General features: G+C 41.1%; 1 long non-coding RNA gene across 1 annotated transcript; it reads left to right on the top strand.

The window, feature by feature from the left end:
• Positions 1-4,638: 4,638 nt before the first annotated feature.
• On the top strand, positions 4,639-7,889 carry LOC110016728. Its single transcript, XR_002292065.2, has 2 exons — positions 4,639-7,124; positions 7,758-7,889. It is a non-coding gene; the product is annotated as an uncharacterized LOC110016728 (long non-coding RNA).
• Positions 7,890-8,126: the final 237 nt, after the last annotated feature.

The raw sequence follows: 8,126 nt of genomic DNA, 5'->3' as shown, positions 1-8,126 counted from the left end.
CACGTCTGATCTGCTCCACAGGCCTTCAGAGATTCTGCCGGCGGGACGCTCGCATGCCTCGCTGACTGCTTCGTCTGCTGAGGCCGTTCGGGAGGACCGGCCCCGGGGCCCACGGCGGTCCGGCCCCGGGGCCCACGGCGGTCCGGCCCCGGGGCCCACGGCGGTCCGGCCCCGGGGCCCACGGCGGTCCGGTGGGGAACCACAGCTGTAGGTTAGCTCCTGAGTCAATCAGCAAGATTTAATGTAATTTCTTTAAATTCTGCAGTGTTATTTAAAGCTATTACTAAAACTCGCACACAAAAATGCAAATTAACAAGAACTTAACTTGGATTCATTTAAAAATTGTATATTTTAAAAAATTAAATGAGACAATCTCACATCTGGAATGTCAGATTCTCTGTTTTTGTCTCAGTTCCTGACAAATTTCTCATTTCCTAAATATTTTGGAGCCACTTTGACTTTTGTCACAACTGTTTGCAGCAAGAGCAGCATTTTAAAGGCAGCAGCTGATGAGAGGAAGACTCCTCTCTCAGTCAAAGGAAGAGCGGCAGGGCGGTCCACGCCATGCAGCTCCGCAGCAGCCGGAGCTGCAAGCAGCGGGTTTCAAACCTGCAAAGTTGGGCCCCACAGCTCACCACCAACCAGATGGTTGGAGATAATCCTGCATGGAATATCTTGAAAAGTTCAAGGATTTGAAGGACCAACAGTCAGAGCTGGAAAAACTGAATTTGAATAGTTGAATGGTTAAAATAGCTGAATAATTGTAGAAGTGGCAAAAACAAAAAATGCCAGAAGATAGTACAATAAAGAAAAAGGAGAAACAGGAATACGTTATAGCATTTCCTGCGTGTCAAAAGGCCTGAGCTGCTCATGACATCCCAGTTTTGACGCTGATCCTGTGTGTTAAACTCAGAAATGTATTTCTACCCACAAGCAACAAACTTTATTGGTGTAAAAACATTGAATGAAAACCTTGTTGGTATTATCAAATCATTTTAAAGTAGTTTATGAGGGAAACTAGAAAGCGTATTTGACATCAAAAAACACCTTTTATTTACATTTTTCTTAAGATCATAAATAAATACGACATTTTACAATCAGACAATCAACCAGGAAATATCTCAAAACATATTTAAAAAAAAGATTTAAAAAAATGAGAAAAACCTGCACAGAAAATTTAAATTTGACATTTTTACTAAATAAATTTAATTCTGATTTCAAACCTGCTTATTGTTTTATAACAGCATTTTAAATATTCTTTTTATCATCACGTTGATCATTATTATTATGGTTTTATGTCTTTTTTTTTTTTTTGCAGAGCCCCATTTTCAAAGCATTTTCCAAAGTATTTGTTTTTTATTTCACATTATTAGTATTCAGAAGGACTTATTTATGTCTGTCAATCAAACCAGAAAAGGCCGAGACTCTTTTGTGATTGGCTACTCCTTTATCAGGAAGAAGCGAATCGCAGCCAAAAGTTGTGAAAACATAAACTTAAAACTGAAAAATTGGTGTTTAAATTCAAAATAAAGAAAAACAAAAACAGACTTTGAAAAAGTGAAAGATTTTCTCTTCATACGTTTTTTTTTCTTCAACTTTTTGGCTCCTTTCTGGTGTGTGGGGGCGGAGCTTAGATAAAGGACATTGAGAAAGATGAGGCAGGGAGCTTCAGCCTTGATGCATTCACTGACAGTGGGAATTTGGATAATTAATACCAGAAAATTAAAACACTAACTATTCAAGCGGTCGTTGTGAACAAATAGACACATATTCACCCTTTAAAAGTCATTCAAACTGTGTTATTCAATAGTAAATGACCACATCTTTAAATTAGTCTGGATTTGTGTCTGAAAGTGTCTAAAATCAAGTTCCTTGGAGTAATTCTGGACGATAAAATAAGCTGGAAACCACAAATAAAGTGGGACAGAGCTAAAATTGCTAAAAGGATAGCAATGTTGGGAAAAAACGCGCCATACTCTCACAGAGCACGTTTACTACTATATTCATCCTTAATACTACCATATAGATAGATAGACAACTTTATTTATCCATTTGGGAGGTTCCCGCATGGAAATTGACAAAATATTGTAATATAAAAATACTGTAAATATTGACATATTTACAGTACAGTGTAGACGTTTGCGGAAATACTTATAAAACAAACCTGCAGTGTTTATATATCTTACAAAAAAAAGCTGTTTGAATTGTTCATGGAGTGGATTATGGGTCACATACAAATATTCTATTTTTAAAGTCGGGTTTATTGAAAATATGGGATCTAGTGAAACTGAAAACAGCTCTTGTCATGTACAAAGAAAGATACAACTTACTTCCAATAAATTTACAGCAAACGTTCAAAGTTACAATCTAAGAAAACAACTGAATTTCAAAAAACAGTGCATTCCCACTACAAAAAAGAAAATGTGTTCATCTAACTGTGGTGTAGATTTATGGAATGGATTGGATGAAGGTTTAAAACAAACCAAAAGTCTACATGCATTCAAAGAAACCTACAAGAAGTCACTAATAGAACTGTATAAGGCCAGAAACGATTAATTAAACAAAAAAATGTCACTTTAGCACAGTTGCCATGCAGAATTGTGCCTTGAATGTTTTGTACCTATCTGAAAATAGCAATAAGCGTATCAGATACGTGCATCATCAGGTTTTGTAAAAAGGGGTGGGAGCAGACGAGATTTCTCTTCAAGCCACTCCTTTTCAAGCACACTGTATTATTTTATGTCTTTTTTAAACCACTGTGTGTTGACTTTTTCATTTGTTTTGTGTTTGAAATAAACTAAACTAACTCTTCTTAAAAACATCTTTTTTATTATCAAATAGCTGATCTAAACCATTGTCTGGGGTGTGTAGGGGGATCATTTTCAACATAACACCGAACTTTCCCTTTAAAAAATGTTCTAAAATTTTATTCATAAACAACATATTAAAAACTAAAGTGTAAAGGCCAAGTGGATTAAAAAAACGGACGTTCTTTTCTGGCTGTTTTTTATATGCCGCATGAAGGCGTGGCTATCTGGACTTCAAAGGGATTGGTCCCGCGTGAGCGGCTGGTCACGTGATCGACGCACCTGCTGCTAAATGTGATTGAATGCCGGTGTGTTGGTTTGGCTCAGGTCTCCGGGATCCAGCGGCGGATGTTCAGGTCAGTGGTTCTTCATTCTGCCAGGTTTGTTTGGGAAAATGTTGCTTTTAAACCAGAATTTGGAGTAAGATGTGATGTTTTATGGATCTGCTCTCCTGCTGTGCGGATGTTGGAGGTTCCTGAGCGAGACACACAGGAAGGTTTAGACCGAAGGCCCTTTTCTGTAGAGGAAACATAGTCACTTTTGCTCAAAACATTTCCATAGAAGTTTATTTTTTTCTTTTTAAATCGTTACTTAATGATTCCAATAATACACCTGTATATTTAGACATGTTGTAGCAATGTAAGTTACGTTTATTGTTACAGATTTATCCTCAATATTATTCTAAACAAAATTAAATTGTATTCAAATCTTTCAGTAGGGTGAGTTTTACTGTTTTTTTAAAGCATATTCTTAGTTTTTTTTCTCCTTTTTTTCAAATACAGAGCATTTGTTGGCCATAGTTACAAACAGATTCCTATGATGGGAAGGAAGTTAGGATTTTTCTTGCTGAAGCAGAGCTTAATTGTGACTGTATTCTGATTTCTTTCCCGGGATTCCTTGCTGAAAGTGCGGCACATGACCAGGGAAAGGAAAGTGGGCCTAAATCACATAAAGAACAGGACAAAGAAGTTTCTCTTATAGCACTACGTTCAGTCAGAAACCTGAAAGATGTCTGACCATGGAGGCTTCAGCTCTTCATAACTACTTAAAGATGATCTTCAACCTGTAAGTCCTTCATTTCTTGGTTTGGCTGCTGTGCTGATCTTCTTTTCTTACAGCTTGCAGGTGAGCTTCCACTGATTGGATGTTTGGTTTAGTGCAGCAGTAAATGCTCTGCCTTGTTTTGATGGGTCACTATGAGGTTAAAACTTATTGTTTTAGTGCCTTTTCAGCTGAAAGGTGCACTAACTTTTCCTCCTGCAGGTCTTCTAGATCAGGGACCTGTTTCAGAAAGGAGGTTAAGTGTAAACTCTGAGTGCGTTAACCCTGAAATCAGGGAAACCCTGGGTTTTCCGTTTCAGAATGGGAGGTTTGTTAAACCAGAGTAAACAGAGTAAGTCAAACCCGTTTCTGAAAGAGAGGTAACTTATACTCGGAGTCAGTGTCCATGGTTACTTATGCTGTGAACCTAACCTGGTCGGGAGCAGGTTTTATTCTCTAAACTCAAAGTTTCTGCCGGTCCCCTCCCCTTTTTAAAGCGGTATTTTTCGCTTTAACCTTCATTGCCCACATTTCTGTCACACAGAGACAAGTGACAAGAATGGCTTGTCCTTTTTTGGAGGACCCAATAGACGAGGAGGCTGCATTAATTCATAGAGAATTATATTTACGTCGTGCGAGGATTTTGAGACCTAGACTCGATTTCTTGTCATTTCTCCATACGTTTTTGTTTGAGCGTTAACGTTTTTCGTTGCAGTCAATTACATATATAGAGGAGGGTCTCGCCCGGGGAGTAATTCAGGGTAGAACCGCCACTGCTTTAGGTGAACAAAATTAGGTTTGGTTAGGTAATGCAACCACAAGGAGCACAGGCCAGTCCCAAGTCCGGGTAAATGCAGAGGGTTGTTGGTTATCCGACGTAAAACAGGAACCAAATCTAGTGTGGTCAGTTAGAAATGGTAAATGACTGCGGTGGTCCAGAAGCGACCACTTCATATCAGGATTTCTATTTTTAAATATGCAACAAAAGTTGTTAAAAGTGAAATCTAAACAAAAGCTTAAATCACGTTTAAAATACGTTTCAGAAGCCAGAGATGGAGAATTCCCATCCGCAGGTTGTTTTCCAAATGTTTGTCACCGTTAAAATCTAACTACAGCTTTCACTCTTTTGGTTTTTAACATAAAAGAGAAGAAGAAAAAAAGTTTGATCTTTCGGCCCAACAGGATCGCAGTCCTGGATCGGCCATCGCTTCCTCTCCAGGATCTGTTTACAGCTGCCATGTTTCAGCCTCATCGGTGTCAATAACTCGTTTTTACGCGTCTCTGAGCAAGTTTTTAGGTCAGTCTTCTGTCTTTATGTTCAAAACACACAGTGATCGCTTATTGATGGTTGAACCAGTTTTTATGGCTGGTATGGATGGCGTCCTTTTTAATTCACGCATGTTCCAACTATTTGAAAAGTGATCATGATGGAGAAATGAATAGTTTATGGCAGACTGGTTTCATGATGTCTTCCCTCTGCCTGGCCACGTCCCGCAGCTGAAGGCTTTATAGCGTTTAATCCATTAGTGACAGAAGTAAAACGTAGAAATGAGAAAACCAGCAAAGAGAAATGACTTCAGGAGAAAAAGGAAGAAAAGAATGAATCCTGTTTGTAAAGAAATCACCTCCAGAAAAGAGCAAAAAATAAACCAAAGTAAGGAGAGAATAAACTATTTAATGGTTAAATAATGAAAAGTGAAACAGCAAAGACGTTGAAGCTGCTACTGAACCTCCTGACGATGGAGGTTCACATCACATGTCCTAAATCCCCAAACCTTTCTTTGTACTTCAGTGTCTTTGGGGGAGAACAGAGCTAGTTGGAAGCAGCTGAGCGTTTGGGCCGAGGACTAACCCCCCCCCCACCCCCACCCCCCCGCTCCGGCAGCATCTCCATCACGCCGACAGGACCAGACCATGAAAACGCCGACGGGGTTGGGCTTCTCCTCCCAGCATCCATGTGCGGCGGCTCAGTCAGGCCCGCCGCCAGACGGCCCCTCCGTCCATAACGGACTGCGCCCACATGAGCATGGGAACACGGAGAACGCGTTCATCACGTTAAGCCCCGCCCCGCTCTGCTCTGCACAGCTTCTCCATTAGCTGACCTCCTTTTTCGTGGCGCTCTGTTCTTCAACGTTTCTGTGCTGCAGAGCAGATTTAGTTTGGAGCTTCACCAAAACTCATGTGGACCCAGTTTGCATCACTGGTTCTATAAGACGGGATAAAGTGAAGGGTTTGAGGCACAATTCTTTTATTTTTTTTAGGTTGTCTGGGTCTGTAGAGGGAGAGGAGTGGCTGCATTTTAACAGTTGCGTCTGCAGCTGCGCATACGGCCTCCTTAAGGGACGCCATGAGAATGAAAAGCCCCATTGTCGTTCATGTGGGAAGTGGATCATGAAGTTTCCAAAATTAAGGGCACTTAAATGTTTGGATTTAGTTGATCTTAGTAAAGGACTTTTTATGTTTAAAGTTAAACAATGTGTACTAAGGTAACACAGCAGTCAGAACTAATGCAATAAAGAATAGTATTTTTGTTCAGGGGGGTCAACATGTGGAATTTAATGTGACGATCTGATCAAAAATATCTTCTGGACTGAGAGACTCGGTACATAAGTGCCTGTTGGACACAAACTACACTCTGGTTGATTTCCTCCTTTCTAACAGTCGCGCTGCAGCGAGGAGCGTGCACGGATCACGTGAACTGCACTAACGGGCTCCTTGTTCAGTCTGCAGGATTGGGAGGGGTTGGAAAACATGAAAAACCTGTACGACCCGCCTGTGTGTCACCTACTTCATCGTACGCTACGACCTGTGGCCCTCTTTACGGTTCACCTGTGTGTCCCGTCCAGGGTGGACCATCTTTACCAGCCCGTCTCCACCCGTTGAGACAAAGTTATCACCACGGCTTTAAGTACAACATCAGTTGTTTCTGGGCCTTTTGGATGACTTTAACTGAAGCAGGTCTGCATTTTTTTGTCTTCAGTCGTCAAGTTTGTGAACTTTTCCCCGAAACTCTCCAGGCCAATCGGGTAAAAGAGGACGAACCTCACGGCTGTTTTTGAAAGAACCGCATAAAGCAACAGAAAAGCGGTCCATGTCCTCTCTGAAGGGGGTTTGCTGCTGCAGGACAGAACCTTAAGTCCACGTCTGATCAGCCTGTTGTCCCTTTAAAGCTTTCGGCGCTGCATAGCTGCATCTCATTGCGTCGGTGGACAGGAACGGCTACAGCACAGATCGGTCAGCCATGAACCCCTCCAGATGATGTAAAGACAAATGCAGGTCAGAGGGATTTAAAGTTCACCTTCAAATCCAGACGTTTTCCATTTTATTACATGTCCACTTTTTTAACTTCTCAACTCAGAAGCAACAATTCTAGAGGTGAAGACTTTCAAAATAAGAGCAGAATCCTGAAGTTCGGTTTGAACTGATGTCAAATGACCCGTTTATGATATAAAGTTATTTCAGTCCAGTTGGACTTCTAAAGATCCACTCTGATCCTATTTAGATCTATTTTGCTTAAGTTTGAATTATGATTACGCTATTTTTAGCCAAAATCCAAAAGCCTGTGTCCTTATAGGACAAATCACCCCCCTGCTCCCAAACTACTAAAAATCCATGGATATGTTGCTGGACAGTCTAGTGCCCTGGATTTTAAGGGATTCAGACTCAATGATCACTTTTGTTTTCTTTAAACGTTGAATATGACTGATGTAGTCGATGTGGTTGTTTAACTGCAAACCATCTCATAGGTGTTAGTATTTCTTTCCTATTTTTCTTTCCTATTTCCCATCATCTGTTTATGCTTTCCTGCTAGCTTACAGCCCCCCCCCCCCCAAGCTAACATTAGCAGTGCTAAAAAGATCTTCAACAATTTCGGAATTCAAAGACGTGCATGAATCTATTTGTCTGCAGGTGGATGCATCAGAATGGAGCAGAGCGGGGAGGTTTTGGCCCCGCCCAGCGGATGTTTTGCGTCCCAAATATGATCCTTTTCATTTTTTTCATCTGCTCCTGATTCACAACAAATAAAGAAATACTCAGAAATGCTGTTTTGATCCTGATGTTTTTACAAATGTCCATCAGAACACCCCTTTCCTCAGAGTGGTCCTCCACGTTCCTTCACGGCTGCCCTGAAACCGTTCAGGCGGGACAGGAAGCGCCTCTCCGTCCCCCCGCCAGTTCCTACATCCGCTTCCTCCCCCGGATTCAAACAAACCTCAAACCCAACCGCGGACCTGCCATCTCTGTGGTCTGATGTCTTGATTTGCTCCATAAGTTGCG

This window comes from Oryzias latipes, chromosome 16 (genome assembly GCF_002234675.1).
Source record: "Oryzias latipes chromosome 16, ASM223467v1".
Lineage (NCBI taxonomy): Eukaryota > Metazoa > Chordata > Actinopteri > Beloniformes > Adrianichthyidae > Oryzias > Oryzias latipes.
The sequence above is the reverse complement of the archived record's forward strand: the minus strand, read 5'-3'. Positions and strand labels throughout refer to the sequence as shown.